The sequence below is a fragment of the Vanessa cardui genome, chromosome 28 (assembly GCF_905220365.1).
Source record: "Vanessa cardui chromosome 28, ilVanCard2.1, whole genome shotgun sequence".
In the NCBI taxonomy this organism is placed as follows: Eukaryota; Metazoa; Arthropoda; class Insecta; order Lepidoptera; family Nymphalidae; genus Vanessa; species Vanessa cardui.
This window is the reverse complement of record NC_061150.1, coordinates 3,733,262-3,756,505: the sequence shown is the minus strand read 5'-3', so window position 1 is coordinate 3,756,505 and position 23,244 is coordinate 3,733,262. Positions and strand designations below refer to the sequence as shown.

Genomic DNA, 23,244 nt, shown 5'->3' with positions numbered 1-23,244 from the left:
TTTTCATATAAGTCACTGTTAGTTCGCCGTCGTCATTATCTACTTTATTAACAACAGCATCATAACGATATTCCCTGTTTCTGGCAATAAACTTAACTAAAACGTAATCACCATTGTTATAATATGATTGCTGTTGGCCGCCTAGGTTCCGCAGTATTCTCAAAACCAGTCTTAGAATTTTCAAATGGTCTTGAAAGGTCAGTTTCTGTAATGCAGTCATTATTCTGTGAAATATGAGCTAGCGGGATATCGTCTTCGGAATCGGAGTCTGTGTAGACATCCTTGACGCGAAGTTTTGCCACTTCGTAGCTCATAACTAATAGGTTAAAATGCTGGCATTCTTCTTCACAAAAGCAGCTTAAGCTCTTCATTATAAGTTTGGCAGTGCCTTGTGGCAATCCCAAAGGGCTTCGTGATATTTTCCCTTTAATCTGATGTATTTTTAGGGTGCCAGTAAAACTTTTCAAATTTTTGGCGTCTTTCAGAATATTGTTAGTCATTTCTGTAATTGCATCATCATCAACTGTAAATAATGTGATTGAAGGACATCTTTGACGCATAGATTCTATAAATGATTCCAAACTATCAACATCTCCTGCGGCAACGACAGCATCAGCAGATCTTTTACACGTGGCGCCAATACCATCTGCTGCACTCTTGCCATGGACACTCTCTGAAAAGTTCCAGGAGAATTTTTCTACATTTGGAACCTTCACATGTAGCCTCGAAGCTAGAATATGGAACATCGTTTTATTCCGATACTGTGTAACGGGTCCGTCGCTCACAAAATGAATGACGGTAATATGCATCGATAATGATTTGAAAATAGGCTTCAAGTGTTCCCAAATAGCAGCAGGTGAATGTGTAGTATTTTGGGAATCAGTACAAAAGGATTTTATCGCATTTTTACTGTAAACAACAGTGTGAAGGCTTAGCTGAAGTCTAGATCCTCCAAAATGATAGGCTTGTGTCTCCTCACTGTACTTGGTAGAGTAATTCTCAGAAAAATCCATAAGCATAACAACTTCATTATCATTAACCCTTAATCAGGCATCTTGAATTGGTATAAAAAAATGGGTGCAAGCGGACTGGGCCATGATTATCATAATGTCACAAATAATTAGAAATAAATATATATATTTTTACTTTTGTTTTTTTATTTTTTTTTTAAATGTGGGAGCTATTCTGCCATTGCCCTACTAAGACTACATAATTTTCAAAAGGAAAAAATAATAATTTTATTATGAATCTGTATTACTTTTCCCAAAGGGCTATTATATTTAGGGTAAAATAAAACCAGGCTGCTTACGACGTTCGAATCAATTTATTTTATGAAATTGCTCCCAACATGGGACAAAGCATAAAGGCACCTCACATATTTTGCACTCAAAATATGTCCTGACCTCCTTTGCTCTTGTGCTACAGTGTCTGCACCTCCTGTAACTCCCTTTTTTGCCATAATGCTCTCCAGGTCTTGAAAGTCTGATTTCGTCAGGAACATTGAGTCCAATCTTCTTTTTTACAAAGTTGGCAACGGCGTGCTTTCTTTCTTTATATCTGAAACAAAAAACTCTGTAAATAAATCATTGTAAACTGAAATATGGAAATATAAAACCGCCACCAACCAACCCATTTATCAGAGCTCTTGCCAAACGAAGTCTAAAATTATTGTGTATATTACCTCTATCCTTATCTTGACAATACTATATACTATATATAAGAATTTATGAGGCAAGTTTCAAATATAAACCAAAACAAGCGAAGCCAGGTTTTTCTTGATTTTCTGCCAATTGGATATGAACTTCTATAGTGATCTAATTTATCGACTCCACCCATGTGCTGAGTATATGTAGCAATTGCAGTTGGACAAAACAAATTATTAAATGTGCCATTTTTTGTCTTCTTTGAATAATTGTTCAGTTAGTTAACTTAGAGCAGTTCCAAAATGAAATTTATAGACTAGAATCTGCTCTAAAAAATATTAGTAATAAATATGAACTGGCTCAAAAACAAATAGGAGAGCACATTCTTGCAGCTAATGAGCTATTGAATATCAGCAACTATAATATGGAGCGATTCGACTCCCTAACAAATAAGCACATAAATTGTAACTGTCAGTCCGTTCACACTGTGCAGCCACTTCCTATGGTCAATGAGTCACATAGTGTCAAAGAAAATAGTATTACCAAAACCATTTCCCAGAAATGTGTCACTACCAATATTAATAGTCCAAATAGTCTGGATACAATGTCTGACACTGTCTGTAATACTTATAATACATATATGTACTCGGACAAGGTAGGCCAGGGCATGGGATCATTATTAAGTAAGAATTTGAAACAAAAAGTAATTAACATTTGTAGTCCAGGGATTCCATACTTAGAAATGATAAACAAAATTAAACAAACTAAATATAAGGAAAATTCTAATATTATAATTTTCTATGGAGACAGTTTATCAGTTAGGAAAAAAGATGTCTTAAAATCAATAAACATCCTTCTTGACATAAATAAAAATTATAAATGTAAATATTTACTATGTGCTTTCCCATATTCTAACTTACTAACGGAAGCACAAAATAAATACATCTATAATTTAAATCTATTTTTACATAGCATGACATGCCGTCATAGTGACGTATTTATTAATTTTGACATAAATAAATTTATATTTAACTTTAAGCTGACAAAGGATACAATGTACCTGCCACTTAAATATAAACGACATATAGCTACATTGTTAGCTTACAATATATTTGATCCAATTGTAGACACTACAATTAAAAAAACTATTATACCCTTGATTAGTAGTTGTGCTACTAACAATAATAAATTAAAAAACTAATCAATAAGACAACGGATAAGCACTGTAAATATATTATTAGTATTGTACATCAGAATATACAGAGCTTATCCAGCAAAGATAACGAAATTGAATTATTTTTAAAGTACTATAATATTGACATATTTTGTATTAGCGAATATTGGATCTTGTCACATCAGCTACCACCTAGTATTAATAACTATAAATTGTCAAGTGCGTTCTTTAGAAAATTAACTAAACATGGAGGATCATTAATATACACAAAACAGAATATACATTGTAAAGAGCGAAAAGACATTGTGGATCTTTCAATAGAGCGCACTGTTGAACTGTCATGCGTGGAACTCGAGCATACTATAGCTATGTGCGTATACCGACCTCCACAATCGGATTTTAACCTTTTTGAATGTGTGATGGAGGACGCCCTTAAGCGAGTCTGTACTGGGCGAAAGAATATAGTTATTTGTGGAGATTTTAACATTGACATTCTAGTGCAATCTTCCATAAGTACTAGGTTCATAAATTTATTTCAATCTTATAATCTAAATAACATATTTTGTGAACCTACAAGAATATCAGCGACTTCCGCAACCTGCATAGATAACGTGTTTTGTAGTTGTGAGGCCGTTAATAAGAAAATCTTATCAAACTTTACATCAGATCACTTTGGCCAAATGGTGTCAATAGGTATAAAAAAAAATCAAAAGAAACGAAAAATCACTTGTAGGCCAATTACTGTAAAAGGTTTAATCAACTTCAATAATGCTTTACACTGTAGCCTTCCAAAATTGAATCTTAGCTCAAATGATCCCAACTCTTTATATAATTCTCTTTTACAAGTAATTAATAACGAATTCAATAAAATATTTCAGTTAAAAACCTTTTATCAAAACAATGAAATGCAGTTCTCAGACTGGGCCACTACCGGTATCTATATAAGTCGAAATAAATTGTATGAGCTATATGAACTTAGGAAATATAATCGTGATTGTAAATTTATCAATTTTGTTAAAAAATATTCCAAGTTATTTAAACAAGTTTGTCAAACAGCTCGTTCGTTGCATATTAAAAATAAAATCTTAAAATCTAATAATAAAATGAAAACTACTTGGGATATTATAAGTTCGGAAACAGGTAGGTTGAAGTTTGATGCAGGGCAGTTATCTCTTAGTATAAAAGGCAAAATTGTAGGCAAAGATCTAGATGTGGCCAATGAATTCGAAGAATATTTCTCTAATATTCCTCTGAATATTACGAAAGGACTTAATGCGTCTCCTAATGACGCTTTAGACCTACTGAAATGTTATGTTCCCCAGAATGAGTTAGAATTTTCTTTTGAGAATATAACTCCGTACGAAATATTAAAAATATTTAAAACATTAAATCTGAAAAAAACCAGTGATCTATGGGATTTATCAGTCACAATTATTAACAATGTAATTGTTGACTTGGCTCCTTATTTAGCTATCATCTTTCATAAATGTGTACAATCTGGTATTTTTTCTGATATGTTGAAATTAAGTAAAGTAATCCCATTATTTAAGTCCGGTGATAAAAATGATCCAAACAATTACAGACCGATCTCTATTTTGCCAGTATTAAGTAAAATTTTTGAGAAAGTCATGCTTAATCAATTGCTATTATACTTTAACTCGAATAAGCTATTGCATTCTCAACAGTTTGGTTTTACTAAGGGTCGCTCGACTGCTGATGCGGGTGTAGCATTTGTTAAGCACATTTATGATGCATGAGAAAAGTCACAAAACGCTATTGGAGTTTTTTGTGATTTATCAAAAGCTTTCGATTGCGTTAGGCATGATATTCTCCTAAAAAAGCTTAAATATTATGGTATCATGGGGCCCTGCATTGAAATTAATTTCCTCCTACCTTAGTGAAAGAGTTTTGAAGGTTGTGGTTAATGGTGCAAAATCAAATGGCGCTGTGGCGCAAATGGGTGTACCACAGGGTTCAATTTTGGGACCTCTCTTGTTCTTAATATATATAAATGATTTACCTCATTTCGTAAAAAATACTTGCGATATTGTACTGTTTGCAGATGATACATCCCTCATTTTTAAACTTGATAGAAAAATAAACAACTATGACGTTGTAAGCAGTGCTCTGTCGCGGGTTCTTGGTTGGTTTGACATCAATAATTTAGTACTAAATGCTAAAAAGACTAAATGTGTTTTGTTTTCCTTGCCAAATGTCAAATCAAATCCTTCTGCAATAACTTTGAAAAATGAAAGGCTTGAGTTTGTTGAGTTGACGGTCTTTTTAGGGATAACCCTTGACTCCAAACTGCAGTGGGGCACCCATTTGTATGCCCTGGCAAGAAAACTAAGTAGTGCCATTTATGCAATAAAAATAATTAGAAAACTTACGGACATAAGTACTGCTAGACTAGTTTATTTTAGTAATTTTCACAGTATTATGTCATATGGAATGTTGTTATGGGGTAATGCAGCAGAGATTGAAGTTGTTTTTATTCTACAGAAAAGAGCTATCCGATCTATTTACAATATTAGCTCCAGGACATCATTACGCGAAAAATTTAAAGAAATAGGTGTATTAACGGCTGTTTCACAATATATTTATGATAATATAATCTTTATACAAAAGAATATTAAAAATTATTCTATCAATGCTGATGTACATACTATTAATACAAGAAATAAGAATAAACTTGTAACCCCCAGTTTCCGTTTGCATACGGTAAATAGAACGTTTTTGGGCAATGGTATACGCATATATAATAAGATACCGGAAAATATAATCAATTTACCATTTTCAAAATTTAAAAATATTATTAAGACTAAATTAATAAATAAATCATACTATTCATTAAAAGAGTACTTTTTAGAAAGAAACGCCTGGAGTTAGGCTCGGGTTCCATCATAGGACGCTAATTACTGTCAATAACAGCATTGTAAATGTGTTTATTTGAAAAGAGCAACTATGCGAGTTTCTTGCCGTTTCTTCTCGCTAGAAGCTGCTTTCCGAAACGGTGGTAGTATTTGATTATTGACGATTCAAAAACGCTTCATTGTGAAGTTTACTTGAATAAAATTGATTTGATTTGATTTGATTTGAATAGACACTTCTGATGGGTTGACTGCTGTTGTCAAAACATGCACATCTTTTGTATCATGCCATTTGATACACCCCACAGGGCTATCATATCGAAATGTGAATTCACCTGGAGCTAGTTTTGAAAGTTATTTTTTTTTAGCTTTCATTTCAGCATTGTCATTAGGCTTTTTTGGGGAATATTCCTCTGGCATTCCTTTTCTGGACAATCTTACAGTACCAATGCAATAAATATCTCGTTCATATAAAACCTCCATTAGGGGTATACTTGTAAAAAAGTTATCAAATATGACTAATGTGCCAGGAGGTACATCTCTAGTCAGGTTTACAACCACTTTGTAACCCAGTCCTTCTTCACTTGGAGCTCCTGATTTATCCTTTCCTGAAATAGAATATAAAGTTCAATATAAACATAAAGTACTATGGAACTCCTAATAATTTAGAATGTAAAAAACTAGAGCTACCTGTATAAATATCAAACTGATATAAATATCTACTTTTCGAGTCACACCTGCACCAAATTTTATACCCACCCTTGATAGGTTTCATAGGCATATACTGCTTTTTTACATCCCGGCCTTTGAATTTCACCATGCTCTCATCAATTGATTGGTGATTAGAATTCTCAGCAAATGTTTGGAAACTTTGGTTCACAATAGATATAGCAGGTCTAAGTTTTCCCAATTTATCATAGTTTGGGTGATCCCGGGGCAGCTCTTTGCTTATGTCACTAACATGAAAGTTTTCCAAAATCTTTTTGAATCGCTTTACTGGCATGATGCAGCTTATTTCTGGGTTATGAGATTCTACTGAAGATTTCAGGGTCTCCAAAAGCTCCTCATAAGAGATACTTTGAATTCTATCTAAAGCGAAGTTCACGTCTATAGATATACCTACTTGTTTTACCGAAACTAAAATTGTCTATTTCTTCTTCATCTTCGGACTTCATCAACGCTTGCAACTCCTTCGCAATTTCGTCATCACGTAGTGATTTTTTTCGAGACATTTATACTCTCTGTAAAAGAAAAATAATCAAATGAGTCAAATTTTGCTGAGGCCTTGCATAAAATTGGGTGACCGAATCGGGTAATGGGAGTATAACTCCCACGTGGTTTGTAAGCCGAGTGTCGCTTGAATTGACTACTGATCAATGATTTTTATATGTAAATGCTTAGTTACGCTCAAAAACTATAAATGGTAAAAAAATTGCACGACTTACCTTTACTTGTTCTCAAAGAAATAAATATTTTGTTGCACTGATAGTACAGGATCCGGGGCCTATTTTGTCACTTGATTACTATCAAGCTAATTTTCCGTGAGTAGCTTCATTTTGATAAGACGCCCAACAATTTCCTGTGCGAAAATTCTCGATATTGGTAGCTAACAGAGGTAGCAATAATAAAATATGTCGATTTGATGATTCTCAAATATTAATTACTAACTGGATTGTTTTTTATTAAATCTTAAGATAATTATCTAAATTATTTGAAAAAATATTTGTCCTACAAAATCTATGGTTACATCAAAGAGTCCTCCCCCTCCAACATGTATTGATAACGAGATCACCAAAAATTATTACTAACCAGCTGATTTTTTTTTTATTACTTAGTTAATATATATATAATGTCACGGTCATATTGTCCTACAAATTCCGTGGTATGTTATCCCGGTCCTACGGTCAGAAATTGTTAATACCATAAGACCATTTTTCTCATTACTAACTGTAGGACAAAAATATTACATAATAGGTTAGTGTGTTCAGTGCCCAAATAAAACAATGTCCTACAAAAAAACAGGTATGTATCACTAGTCCGACAAAAATTGTCATTTTTTCGTTTTCCGATTTCTAACATAAGATACAGTGAGAAAATCTTTTTTAAAATTTAAATAAGTTTATTTTTTTGAAAAATGACGTACAAAAATTGGTGTATTGGTGTATTTATAGATAATAAAAATTAATCTTCATCTTATTCATCCGATGAATCATAATCTTCGCTACTAACATCGCTGTCATCTTCATTTGTGTCACTTTCCTCACTTGTGATATCTGACTCTATAATAACATGAAAAAATTAAGTAAATTATATAATAATGAATAATCAATTAATAAATAACAATAGTATAAATAGGTTACCTTGTATTTCAGAAGATAATTCTTCAAAAGATGGACTTTGGGGACCATCAAACCAATAGTATTCATATTTGCCATCAATTATTGTCCATCCAATATTTTCCGGCAATTTTTCCGTGGGGTACCGCATATGTGCGTTACACCATACATTGCAGATAAATACAGTTCTTTTAATTTGTTGTAACAATTCTTCTTTTGTCGGTGGCAAACTGGAAGGATCATATCCTACGATTTTTTGTTTTAAAATTTTTTCATTCTGATTTTTTGATCTATATCCTTTTTCAAATAACTCGTACCGTCCTTTGTTGATATCATTTTTTATTTTTAATGAATACACTCTGCATACATACTCTTCAATAATTTGAAATACCTCATTCGATGTTGTTAATGCTGTATTTTCAATGTGTAGGAGTTGAATAAAAGCCTCTTGAAATTTTTTATTTTTCTTTAAAATACTAAAAGGTCTCTTTTTTCCTTTACGAAAGAAAGCGGGATTATAATCATTTCCTGTAAAAATATGGCATATAGCGAGTGAACAAGATAATTGATCCCCAAGTTTTTCATACATTTCATTTATGTTTAAGTACATTTTTTTTTACACGTGCTTAAATTAATTATTACTTGAATTTCATCTTTTAAATACTTAAAATTAGCCAGCATTATTATTGGTATATCAGAATCTGTACAATGTATCTGCACACGATATTTAGAATTTAATTGACAAATGTGGTTATACAATTTTGGTATCAGCTTCTTCATGATAACACGAGAGGTTATAGTCAATGACTCTTTTTATTTTATTTTCACTAGACACCTCATAAGTGTAACATTGATCATAGTTAAGTTTAACAGTTTTTCCTGTGATCAATATAATAAATTCGTCCCTTGTCCAATCTTCAATTAAAAATTCGACAAATTTTTCTTTAAAGTTGTTGCTCCTCAATAATTTGCAGAAATCTGCAGGACGATTAGAGTCTTTACGTATTAAGTCATACTGTGTGTCCTCTTCACCTCTCAAATCATTTTCAAAATCTTTAATACTGGGTTTTTTGTATTTGTCAAATATAATATGTACTTCTTTTCTGTTATATGTAAGTATTTTTAATATATGCATCGAGATTTTACCATATTTGTTTGGAAGGTTCTTGAATGTATGTAATAAATAAAATCCATCTACTAAGTGAATGTCTGCTTCTGGAGGATTTAGTATTTCAGTTTGATATTCTAGTAATTCATTAATAACCACAGATTTGGGGGTCTTGCAAATTGTTCCATTTGTGTGACAAAGTGAAAATGGAATAGGAGCTAGAGGATAACTTAATGCTTTTTCTATATCAATTTTATTTTGTAGTGACGCATAAAGTAGACGACCAAAAACATCTCTTTGTATCTTAACTTCTCTCACTTTTCCATTAATTTTGACTTTTTTCGTATTTTTTTACTCAAAATTAATTATTTTATTTTTAGTTATGGCTTTATCAAACCTATCTGGTGTAGCTCGAGTCTCAGTAATGAAATTCTTTTGTTGTTTTTCGCCTTCGATCTCAACTGATGATAAAAATTTATATATTTCATCGTTCACTGACTGACCTTTCGATATATTGTAAAGATGATCTTCTGACAGCTCTGATGCAAAAGGATTGGTATACTGCTGTATCAGTTGCATCAGTACTTCTAAGTTTTTGGTAGATTTATTAATAGTTGACTTCTTTAAATCATTCGTAATATCATCTGTTGATTTCATATTACAAAACTCCATTACTTTAGATATAATACTTGTACGTAGTGAATGAATAATTGACCATTTTTGTCTTGCAGAGAACGAGTTTGTAATATTAATAATTCCAGAAGCTTTAGAAGCAGCGTCAGCGTTGATTGTTTGTTCAAGTGTTAAATCAACTGGGATTCTTGAAAAAGGTTTCATTGTTCTTCGAATGCCTATGAAACTCTTTTGACAATCATCAAGCAATCCGGGATGTGTAGTTACAATATTTATCAACTTATCCCAATAAATAGACATATACCTTGCATAATTATGATGATTCATTGAAAAAAAGACATTTGTTATTTTCGGTAAAGTGTGTACAAATAAACTGAAGTCACCTATACGAATACTATATTCTAATTGGAGATAATATTCTACTAATCTTGTGTACATTAAATAAATTTGAGGTGTTTTACCATGACTTCCATTTAAAGTTTCATTTTTATATTCTTCATATTTGTTAAATAAGATCTTTAAATTCCCATTGGTTATTTGTGGGTCATCATTTTGTTGCTCATTAAATATTTCTAAGTATTCTTTAATATTTTCCAGGTTCTGATAATGTTGTAAAAACCTTTCCAAATGCAAAATCTGCAAAGCAAGAGAAAGTAGAGGATGAATTTTCCTGCACCGATTAAAGTGTTTCCCACTTATAAAGGAATTGATAGAACCACTGGCCAAAATTTCGCTATCTATAAGAATATTTGTTAACCCACATCCACTTATAAATTTTCCGATAGCTTTCATGAATGATAACATTATGTGGAAAGGTCCAAAATTAATGAAAAGTTTTTGAAATTCATCCTCCGCACTCTGTATCCGTAAAGCAATTTTGGCCATAGCTAAATCGTAAGTAACGCTGAAGAAATTTTTCTGACATTCCGAAGCGATTTGCAAACTTCTTCGCATGGTCTCCTTTACAACAGCCGGATCCGTGGGTGAATTATTAATTTGCGTTAAATACTCAATCTTTTGAATTCTACTGTCATCTTTTAAAATTTTGGCATTATATCCTACCCACATTGGCGTGTTTGAAATTTGAAAGTAATGGGAAAGTATCCATGTAAAATATCTGTGCTGAAAATTAATTAAATTTTGCGGTTCTTCAGATAACGCTACACTACTACGCCAAAATTCTGGACGACGTTGCTTCGCGTACGGTACATTTTCAAATGTCTGTTCCTCAAACGAACGTTTTCTACGGCCAGTCAAATCACGAACATTAACTGATAAATTCTGTTGAGCTTCTGTAGATGCATCGTTCCTTTTGATGATGTTCAATTCTTCTTCTGTAGGGATATTTTGATAAATGATACCCACAGTGTCATGCAAGGTATTTTTACCAGAGCTTGTCTCTACATATCTGTCGAAATTATCCCACGCTACTCCAGATGATAATAAAGAAGTTGGTTGAATGCCGGCAGGACATGATCGATTATTAGTGGCACAAGAATATGCAGCAGACGTCTCCAATTCCAGTACGCTTGGATAATTGATGCAGTAACCTTGTCTGCTTAATATATCCACAACTTTTTTGCTTCCCGTGAGGCTTTTCATTGTTATACCCAGTAAAATATGTTTTCGCGGTTTAATATAACCTTTAGTAATACTGTAGATTGAGTCCTGCGAATAACATGAAGACAATCTCTGAACCCGATCGCAGCTTTCTTTGCCAATACCGTTCAAAGCAGTAGTCCAAAATAAATCCAACCATTTTGGAACATCGCACTCTCCTTCATTTAATACTTCACTATCAATGAAATAATTTAAAGGTTTTTTTTTAATTTTCAATATATTTTTTCGATATTTCAAGGCAAAATCCTGTGCTTCTTGTTGAAATAATATGTTACTGATTTCTTCATCATCGGTTGTTTCAATATCTACATCAGATGAAATAACAAATTGTTGATTAGAAATATTAACCAATGATATTTTGTGTCTTAATTGAGCTTGTATAAAATCCTTAAGAGCTTTATTGCTGAATGTGGTAGCTTCTAAATTTGTGTGGTCATACATTTCTTTCACAAATTCAGCATAACAATATTTCAAGTGAGCTAATGACATCACTCGTCGATTTATAATAATTTCTTGCTGAATATAATTAATCAATCGTTCTCTGGCAATTTTATGGCCTTCTCGTTTCGTAGCCCAATCATTACTTGGAGGTGGATTCGTTTTCCTTTGGTATTTCGCAAAATAATTCACACTACATATATTGTGATACGCCAAAAAATCATCGTTAACCGAGTTAGTTTCGTCTTGAATTTTTAGTAACATCTCTATATCACCCAGTTCTGTTGAATAATTTTTAATTTTTTCCAGAAAGGACATTTTGTTTTTAATTTTACGACAGTAAATTTGTCGCCCTTTACGTTTTATATTGACTTTTTCACAAAAAAAACATTTCTTTGCTGACTCATCATCTCGAAAACTTTGTACATCTACTTCACAATCTGTATTGTCCCCCTCAACAGTATTTTCCGAGTCTTCGATATTACTGGTTTCATCATTTACTAATGTTGAATTTTGGTCAATATTTCTGTAAATAATAACGTGCGCAGCAGTTTTATAATGGAAAATAAATAAATAATGTCAAGAAGATTTTTTGAGATTTGTATAACAAATAAAAAAAAAATACGTGTGGCACTCGGGGACTGCCGCGGTAAAGCTATTGCATAGCATTCTGTATCAACTTATGCAATTATAATTATTTATTTTTTATTTTTATTTTATTCATACAATATTTCTTTTTCTTTGATATTAATTCAAGTTACACTTTTTGAGCGTGGTGACGGATAGGGAAACAAATTTTTCTTTTATTAAATAAATAAAAAGTTAATATTGTTTAAAATATTTTTTATTATTTTACAATACATGTGGGTTTTATTATCTTACAGTAGCTGTTGCTTATTCAGGAATATTTATCATTGAAACTATAGGTTTATGATAACTAAAATAAGAAACATAAGTTTGTGACTTAATATCCTCTAAATACCTAGAAAATACTGCGTCAATGGTGGTCCCATATTTCGTTGTGGACTCTTGTGGATTATTATTCATTTTTAAATTCAATGTTTTTGATAAAAAAGTTGTCAACCGCTCTGATTTTTTATCAGCGAAGTTAATGTTGAAATCGCCAGCCAAGATAAGTGGAAATTTATTACCATTTGTGCCAAGTATTTTCGACCCTTCTTCAGTATACTCCAGTAAAGTGCGATGAATAAAATGCTCTACCTCGTCCAATTTTGGATTCGGAGAAATGTAAATTGCTACCATAACTATTTGTAGGCCATTTCTAAGTTTGCATAAGCACGCACAAATATCTCCAACAACTGAGCGCCTAACATTAACATCGCTAACGTGTGCAATATTTATTTCAATATTCGGAGTCATAATATTAGTAATATCATTTTCATTTTGGTAAATAGCTACCCCACCTTTTGAAACAGTATCTCGTTTGAAGTGAACAATACAATTAAAATTAGGTATTTCAATCGGATTATCATGGGTCATGCAAGTTTCGGTAAGAAGTAACACATTTGTTTGTCTCGTAACTGAATCTTGTAAATCGTATTTATGACTATTTAGACTTTGGCAGTTGAAAGTCATTATTGAAATGCCATTTCTATTACTAATAAAATCTAATACACTTTGAGCTATCGTCTCAACACTATTTAAAGACAGTCTTTTGAATTCTTGCAACAAAGATACAGTCGATGCAGCTTGCTTTCGATTATGATAAAACCTGAATGTAGAATTATCGTTTTTTGTCGTGATATACAATTTTTCAATATTAGTCACCCGAGAGAGCGCAACATAAACGAGTTCCTGAGAATGTGCTTTACTATACTCATATACTATTTCGTCAAAAGTTCCACCTTGCGACTTATGTATAGTTAGAGCAAGAGCTGAAGTTAATGGAAAATGTTTGCGTTTGGCTATACATTTTCTATCCGATGTTAATGAAATATTTGCTGTTCGTAATTCAATGGGAACAGCGAGATTGCCAACTCTGTTTTGCACTGCTAGAGCGGCTGCTTTTTGCCTTTTTTTCTACCCACTTTATCTGAACCACAAAACTCTAGCCAAACTCTTATTAATGTGTTACTTTCATCAAATTCTAGATGTACCAATTTCCCAACAGCACCATTGCACAAACCATCAGAAACGTCGATGTTAGTTGTAATAACATAATGTTTTCCAACGACAAAAGTAATGTGATAAGGCAGTCCTCCAGTGTCAATAACAGATTTTTTATGTAATTTAAGTCTAAAATTAGCTTCTTGCTCAGCACTTTTAGCGCCAATAATGACGTCTACGGACATTGAAAGAACTTTGTTTTCACATTGGCTTAAAATCAAATTGTTATAGGCGGCAACATCTTCATTTTTAAAAAATAAACGAACTCCATCAGGACATAATGTAGCAACATCCTCTTTTTTGAAAAATCTCGATTCAATAAGTTGAAACTCATGCTCATCTAGTACATCTCCATTACCTATTTTTGTCAAAACTTGTGAAAATGCAACATTAGCTTGTCTCATTACTGTGGTGAGTTGATAAAATTTTAATTTTCTCCATAAATGCGGCCCAATCATGCTGGTTCTGATCGTCTTGTAAATTGGTGTCGATCTTACTGGTGGCAATTGCCGTAAATCTCCGATCAAAATAACATCTATACTTCCGAAATCTGTGTTTTTGCCTGTTATTTGTTTTAGACGATTATCGATTTTATGTAGAAGTTCAGCACTAACCATGCTAATTTCATCAATGATCAGTACTCTGACATATCTGAAGAGAGATCTGTACAATTGCAACGTTTCTGATGATAGAGGCAAAAGTTTTGAAAGAGAAATTTTCAGCGCTGTATGAACAGTTGTACCGTCAATGGCCACGGCAGCTTTGCCGGTTGAAGCACATGTAATATAGGCATTGCAGTAACCATCATTATCAGTGTACCTATTGTAAATTTCCATAATCAGTTTGATAACGAATGATTTTCCCGTACCTGCTGGTCCCGTAAAAAAAATTTGAAACGGTTCTTGAATTGAAGTTTGTAAATGATGGATTATAGTCATAAGAATATCTCTTTGTTGATCATTGGCCATCCGCATTAAATTATAGAATTGTTGATAATCCATTAAATTTTCTCTTTTTTTAGCTACAGCGCCAAGTTTATGCAGAGATGCATTTTGTAAATCAACGTTAGCAGTTGAGTTTGGATCGCGTAGCAATAAGTCATAAGGATCTCTTTCATGCAATATATCAACCGCTCTTAATAATTCTTCGTCTTCTTGTTCTTCATCGTTTTCTCGGCACAACTGTCTACAAATTTCTAAAGTTTTCTCTATGTCCAAATTTGATTCAAATTCTTTCCTACGTTCTAATATCGTATCTTTGTTGTCCTCGTATATTTGAATGAACTTATTTTCAGCAATAATATCATTTTCTTCACTTTGAAAAGGAACATGCAACAGAACCATCTCACGCCTGTAATCGTTGTAATTGTCAGCCATATTGTAGTTCCTGTATCTTATTATTTTTGCAGTGTCTCTTTTAGTGTAAGTCCCCTTTGTATTTAGGTAATATTTTGCAACGAATTGTGCTAACGTAACATCGCGGAGTTCTTCAGGTCGTTTCTCATATTTATCAAGCCAATTCTCTTTCCAAACGTTCGTACAATCATCATCTAACGCTTCAAGCTCCTTCATAGATTTTCTAATTCTTGCGCGTTCAGTAGGAAATACCGTTGGAATGTAGACTGTCACCACCGATGACTTAGCCATAGGTTCTCTTAATAAATACCAAGCAGCTTCTTGTGCCGGCATTTCAACAGACTGAAGTATGTCAATACTCATTTTTTTCGTGATATCGACAATGTCGAATTCTGGATGCTCGTCCATTATGTCAATTATTTGTCTTTGCAAATTACTTATCCCTCTATTATGCTTATTGACATATTCAACAACATATGTTGCACAAGCATATTCATCTAGTATAATCTGAAAATCCATGTTGGATTTCAAATGATGTAATACGAATGGATTAAAAGTGTTGTGCCATTTTTCGGCTGGTGTCCTTTTATAGAATAATTTTGGTCTACTGATACCAGCACGAATAATATCGTAGTAATGATCATCAGAAATAATACCATTATGCGAGTAAAATTCATCAAAATCTGTGTAGTCAATATTTTCGAGATTATTTTTTATAAACTTAAATCGTTCCTTATATTCTTTGAAAAGTGCTTCTGAGTAATCGGGATCAGTGTTTTTCATAGGTATCAAATTAATAGTTTTTTTTGTTGGCATAAATGGTGCACCAAATCGACATTCTTGTTTTTTATTAGGATCCATTTTTTTATAACACGTGAATGTGTGTTTGTGTGTTACTAGTTTTATATTTCCAGACGCCTCTGACGCTGACACAGAAACTAATTCGTCGATTAATTTAATTACTTCGGGATCATTACTTGATAAATCTTCAGGAACATTGTCCAACCAAAGAAGAATATGAGCATGTGGGCTACCACGATGTTGAAATTCTATTCTTTTGAAATAATGTATTACTCTATATTTTCCGAATGAATTTCTTTTCTTTGATTGCAAAATTTTTAACAGACAATTTACCATTTTATTGAAATAGATTGCACAAGTTACGGCATCTTCATTCACAAGTTGAGCTTTATGCACATAACTCATTTCTGCTAATAACTCACCTGAAATTTCCGTTCCCTCGTTTTTTAATTTGTACAATAATTTCAATAAATTTTCCCAGCCAGTTTCATTGGCGCAGAGAGTCATAAAAGTAGTTGGTGGCCCTAATTGCCTGATCATTGCAAAAACATCTTTTTTGCGATCTGACCAAAACCAAGCAGAATTTGGTATGCAGCGAAGAAATGCGAGATTTGTTTCTAAACAATTATTTATATATTCTTCAGATTGAATGGTCTCTTTTGTAATTGAAGTACCTTGTCCAACATGCTTAAACGCAACATTGACACATTTACTAACTCTCAACCTCATGATTTTAGCAGCGATGTATAAAAGGTGTTGTGGGTCAGTAGCACGCCTATCAGTACGCCGAAGTTCGCTGGTAGCTTGCATGAACGGAGTAACAATAACACCATCTCTGTATGTTCGAAACTGACCGCCGTAGATTGTCGGAAAAGATAGTTCTTCCGCATGTTCATCCATTAAAATACTGATTGGCCTGTTATATTCACCGGGTGCTATACTCAAAAAATAATCATCATTCCACAAAAGAGTTTGTTGCTGCGCAACTAAATTGTCTTCAATTGGCACATGTTCACTTATTTCATCCATATTCAATTGCGAAGTACGTTCATTGCCCGTGAAAAAAGATTCATCGATTTTAATGTCATGATAAATATAAAGAGGCGTAGATACTAAATACGACAACCACTCTTTAATATGGCTCTTATTTATAAGCCCGTGGACATAACTAGTTTTGTGAATCAACTTCTTTTTCAAATGCACATAAAAGCAATGGTCATCTTCAATGTTTCTTGGCAATTGTTTCACCATTGTATTAACTTCAACAGGTACATTAATTATCTGGCCATAAATACCGTACTGACCATTAACGTGTCTCAGTCTACGAATCTGCATGAACGGTATTCTCGGGGAAATCAACCGTTGCTCGATAAGGTTTAACGTTGGTAAATGTGATGGAAGTTTCGGATATGCAAAACCATTGTAGGTTGACATGAGAGGAATTCTTTCTTTCTGCAGAGATGTATAACACGTAGAGCAGACTTGAACAATTTCACCAGGTATGTAATTCTAAAAAAAATCAAGTTCGTATTATCAAGATATAGAAAGAAAAAAATATAAAGTGAATAATTAAGAAATGAAATTACCTGTAGTATTGTTTTCAAAATACTTTCATGTTTACTGGTCGACTTTTTCAAGTCTCCTTTCCACCATAGTCTGTCGCAAATAATACAAGAATGACCGAATGAATTACTCGTAAATTCGTTATAAAAATCAATATGACTTGTACTGTGTTTACGATAATTTGTATAAACTGGAATAGTATCATCATCAATGAAATCCGTATTATTTTCACCAATTCGATCTTCTCTATCAATCCCAATTTCATTTCCATGATTGTTATGGTTATCTTCTGTAGGATCTTCATCGTAATTATCACGCAATAGTTCAATATTGGCATCAACATGGGCTTCATTTTGGGTAGCGTCTTGTACTGTCTCCAATAAATCTGATACTTCATAAAAAGGTGTGAAATGTTGTTCACGAAGATGAAGATGAATCCAGTTTTGTGTATCATTCGCTTTAAAATGACAAAAGATAGTGTCTTCATTCGTTGTAGTTATGTTGTAAAAACAATAATGTACACAAATATTTTGATTGTACATTTTAGAGAATAAGTACAAACAATCCAAATCTCCGTAACCATTACTGCTGGATAGAATGTTATATGCTTCTTGCGGATTGTGGCAGGAGTTTAAATAGGGTGAATCGCGCAACTGATTTCTCAAGTCACAACTCTCAATATTAAGTTGCAAAACACTTATGAGCGAGTGGAATAGACAATTACCATCGCCAGGAATTGCTGTGTTTCTGTGTAGAATAACTTCAGGAGTAATGCATTCATTACGCTGTTCATAAATATGAAGTTGTTGGCTGTGAAATTGATTTACTTGTAGCGTTACATTTTCTATATTTTCAACAGCGCTACATCGCACGATATTGTCTTCATTACTGCACAATTTTCGTCTTTTTCTGTAAAAAAAAATGATACAATCCTTAAATTAAATAATATTGAAGCATATATTACAATTTGTTTGTAGATAGATAAAAATAAATAAGAAATAATATTATTAAATCAACTTACATATCCATGTAAGATTTTTCTGCATTATGTTGACGAAATTTCCTTTGACGTTCAGCATTTGATTTTGGTACTGTTTTTTTTATTATTCCTGCATTTTTTTTCAAATCTTTCTGACGCTGATAATATGCCCTTTGACGTGCATTAGTCTTTTTTCTTTTTAGCTCTTTACGCTTTTCTTCTCTATAAAACGAAAATATCTAGGTATAAATAATTGAGGTTATCTTTATAGCAGTATTATATTTTCAATTTAGAATTAATACTGCATTTGTGATAATAATAAAATGTATGTATATAGAGTACTCACTCGTCTTCTTTCACTATTTTTTCGTGACTTTCTTCATTAATAATAAATGCACTTTGTTCATTCATATTCAAAACACTTTATACACAAATTTTACAAGTACAGCCGTTCACTGTTGTAGATAAATACTTATACACCTATATACTTTCTCACAAACAGCTGATTATGTATTCGTCCGATTTCGGAGCAGCTCGTCTCGATTCGGGCGAGTTCCGTAAAGTCGTACAATACGTCTAATCGCACGACACACAGCGCCGTGTCGAAGACTGCCGAACTGACACGACGTTAGACGATGCACGGCCTTCAAGCCACACCTCCGTGCCCGTCGGAGTGGGGAGCGTGAGGTTTTTTCGTTACGGAATTTCTGGATTTAGTCCCCGCGCTCAAGGCCTGCGATAGAAGCTATGCAATAGCTTAAAAATTTTTAATTAACTAACCGTGAAGTGCATGGCAATGGGTCTGGTTCTGCATTTGGAGCAGACGTTAAAGAAATCGAGGAATCAATAATTGCGGTAGATTGAGACGTAGATGATGTTGAAGCTGGCTCAGTGCTGTGTATATGAGAAATTATTTTAAAAAAAATAGATAATTATTTATTTGAGAAAGATGCAAGTACACACAGTCTACATAAATATCACTTAAGATTATCGATATTGAAAAAATGATCCCATATTAAATTAATATTTGGTAAAATAGTTATACAAGAACAAATGTAAATAATAAAAAACTTCCCGAGAAGAGTCGAGCATTTCCGAACGTATTTGAATTCTCCGAGGCTTGAATGAGTAAACAATAAACGCGTGGCTTAGTTTATTATTGCATTAAATATATTTATATTATACTCCAAAGGATCATGGCAGAAAAATCACTGAGTCTTTTTGAAGTGTCTTAAGATGTGATATATTCAAAACTGTTATTTTATTACCACATTTTTTTTATAAAACTAGTTTTTCAAAAGGAAGTCTCAAAAAAAATGTAATTATAAAAGTTAATTAATTACTTCCGGTTTACTAAAACTAGCAGTTTTTAGGTAATAATGTGACCACGCTACGATTTTTATTTATTTTAGCGTTTTTCATGAAATCTTTCAATAATTTTAAAAATAAAGTAAAAAAATATTCGAGCGACTTACCTTTCATAAGACAAATATTTTGATTTCACTCGAAATTCTTTGTATCAAGAGGAATGATAACCTATTACTTCGTCATTCCAATTTTCAGGTAATATAACATCTCCATATTTATGTTGATGATGTTTTCGAGCAGATAAAAAAGTTTTACAGGAAAGCCAAATGTTTGCATTAAACTTCTTCACTTCTTCCCTTTTCTCTCGGAAAGTAGGATTTTCACAAAGCAAATTACACAAAAAACACTCCATAATTATTTTGCAGCACGTGAACTGAAAAATGCTTACTAACACGCTTATACTCGACACAAACGTGGGATACCTACTACGACGGAGTAAAAATGCTCTGCGCACGCGTAACGGCGTGTATCAGCTGTTGTAGAAAAATACAGAAACCCAAGCGGCACAAAGTTTTCTTTGTTATTGTTTTGTTTAATTTCAGTTGGCGTTCAGTAATTTTTTAACTTATTGTTAAGTGAAATCTACCGAAAAGTCAAGATTTTTTTTTCTCACGCTTGAGAAATAAATTGATTTTTAATTTCATGACTTTCCAATATATATTCAATTGGAGCACCGCAATAGCGTACCACGCTATTTTTACATTTATGATCTGTACTACTACTTTCGACCGTAGGATCGGGATAACATACCACGGAATTTGTAGGACAATATGACCGTTACATTATATATATATTAACTAAGTAATAAAAAAAAAATTAGCTGGTTAGTAATAATTTTTGGTAATCTCGTTATCAATACATGTTGGAGGGGGAGGACTCTTTGATGATACCATAGATTTTGTAGGACAAATATTTTTTCAAATAATTTAGATAATTATCTTAAGATTTAATAAAAAACAATCCAGTTAGTAATTAATATTTGAGAATCATCAAATCGACATATTTTATTATTGCTACCTCTGTTAGCTACCAATATCGAGAATTTTCGCACAGGAAATTGTTGGGCGTCTCATCAAAACGATGCTATTCACGAAGATTCAGCTTGATAGTAATTATTTTTACATCAATGATCTGTACTACTACTTTTGACCGTAGGACCGGGATAACATACCACGGAATTTGTAGGACAATATGACCGTGACATTATATATATATTAACTAAGTAATAAAAAAAAAATCAGCTGGTTAGTAATAATTTTTGGTGATCTCGTTATCAATACATGTTGGAGGGGGAGGACTCTTTGATGAAACCATAGATTTTGTAGGACAAATATTTTTTCAAATAATTTAGATAATTATCTTAAGATTTAATAAAAAACAATCCAGTTAGTAATTAATATTTGAGAATCATCAAATCGACATATTTTATTATTGCTACCTCTGTTAGCTACCAATATCGAGAATTTTCGCACAGGAAATTGTTGGGCGTCTTATCAAAATGAAGCTACTCACGGAAAATTAGCTTGATAATAATCAAGTGACAAAATAGGCCCCGGATCCTGTACTATGAACACCAAACGGTCGAAAAAAACCGTCGCGGGAAAATTAATGTCAACTGACAACAAGACAATGGCCGTCTGACACTTTGTTTTTTTTTTAATTCGTTCAGAAATGTTGTAAGCTCTATAGACTATGACAGGATGTGGGAGTATTTAAGCCATGGTTTGGTAAAAAAAATAAAAACTGATGTGGGAGCTATGCTACCATGGTTTGATTAAGGGTTAAGATTTTCTTTTAATTCCTTGATAGCTTGGTATTGATGAAATATGTTTCTTTCGTGGTTGTAATATGCATCCAGTTCATCGTGTAGTTCTTGTATTAGTTCACGCGGACTAACCATTATTTATTTTTTTTTACATATTTAGTTATAGATCGTACCTTATTCAACTTTAGATCTTTGTAGTCTTGCTTTTCAGCTATCCATTTTTTAAACAGTATAAGCTTGCTGTTATCAAACTCTTTGTAATCAGGATTCTTATTGAAGCAACGATGGCATTCCCGAGATAAACATTGCTCATCATAACGAATACGGCAAGTTTCTTCAAGCAATTTATTATGATTATCGTAGCGCAAAATCTTCCGGCAGTACAAGGCAGGCAATTTCATATCAATATTTGCTTGTTTGACACAAAGGCATATATCCCTTTCGTTTATTTTGGGTGTAACTACCCAGAATGGACGCAAACGACAGAATGTCTGACAACTAATTAGTTTTTACTCTTAAATTTCTGGTACAAATTGGTCATTGTGTCTAGTAAATATCTCTTTTGTTTTTTGACTCCATTTCTGGTAGCACATTCTCGCTTTCCTGCACCAATTCTGCTATTATCATCGTTTTCATAAAAATGTTGTACTGTCTTCTTATGTTCGGATGCAATAAGTGGTAGACGAGACCGTTTTGTCTGACCGGCGAATAATGACCGATTTTTGATTTTCTGTAGCCTCTTATACGATATAGCACTTTCTTGGCTCCTCCATAGCTTATATTGTTTTACTAATTCACCGGATATAACTTTCCTGAAAATTTGTTTCTCTTTTTATGTTTTTAAACCTGTATAGTTTTCTTTTAATTGTTCATTTAAAACTTCTCCAAAAAGTGCCTTTTTAACAACGTCTTTCCGAGTTGATGGAGTGTCACACATTCGTATTAGTTTTGTGTGGGGTGTCTCATCCTTTTCATAGTTTTTACTATACTATTTACGCTGTAGCATGGTGCGGGTGACAGTTTCAGTAACGTTTCGTTTCACTCTTGAAAGTTGCCGCGATTTACAAATTATGACTTAGTATTTCAGCCGTACCACATTCGTAATAAATTAAATCATTAATTACTGAAGTAGTTTAAATTAAACCAAACCAGAATGTTCTAGTGTACAAATATAATCTAATGGAAAGAAAAATTAAGCAAAGTATTATGCGTTTAACGTAATGCCATAGACGTATTTAGTGATGGGATGTACTGCTACAATGGATAGTCGATGTTTTTTTTTTATAATAAAAAAATATAAATAAATTGGCTGTAGTTCAATTATTATTGTATATATAAAAATGATTTTATTCGTCTAAACTCATATCAGAACCAGGAACATCTGAATTGTCACTAAATTCATCATCTGTATCTGTGACGGATATTATTAACGATGAGTCCATTATATTGTCAATATGGATTTTA

The 23,244-nt window shown here is 32.7% G+C and overlaps 1 long non-coding RNA gene across 1 annotated transcript; it reads right to left on the bottom strand.

Annotated features, from left to right (window-relative positions):
* Nucleotides 1-18,496: 18,496 nt before the first annotated feature.
* Nucleotides 18,497-19,048, bottom strand: LOC124541775. Its single transcript, XR_006967271.1, has 3 exons — nucleotides 18,994-19,048; nucleotides 18,690-18,869; nucleotides 18,497-18,577 (listed from the first exon to the last, which is right to left on the bottom strand). It is a non-coding gene; the product is annotated as an uncharacterized LOC124541775 (long non-coding RNA).
* Between the last annotated feature and the right edge of the window lie 4,196 nt (nucleotides 19,049-23,244).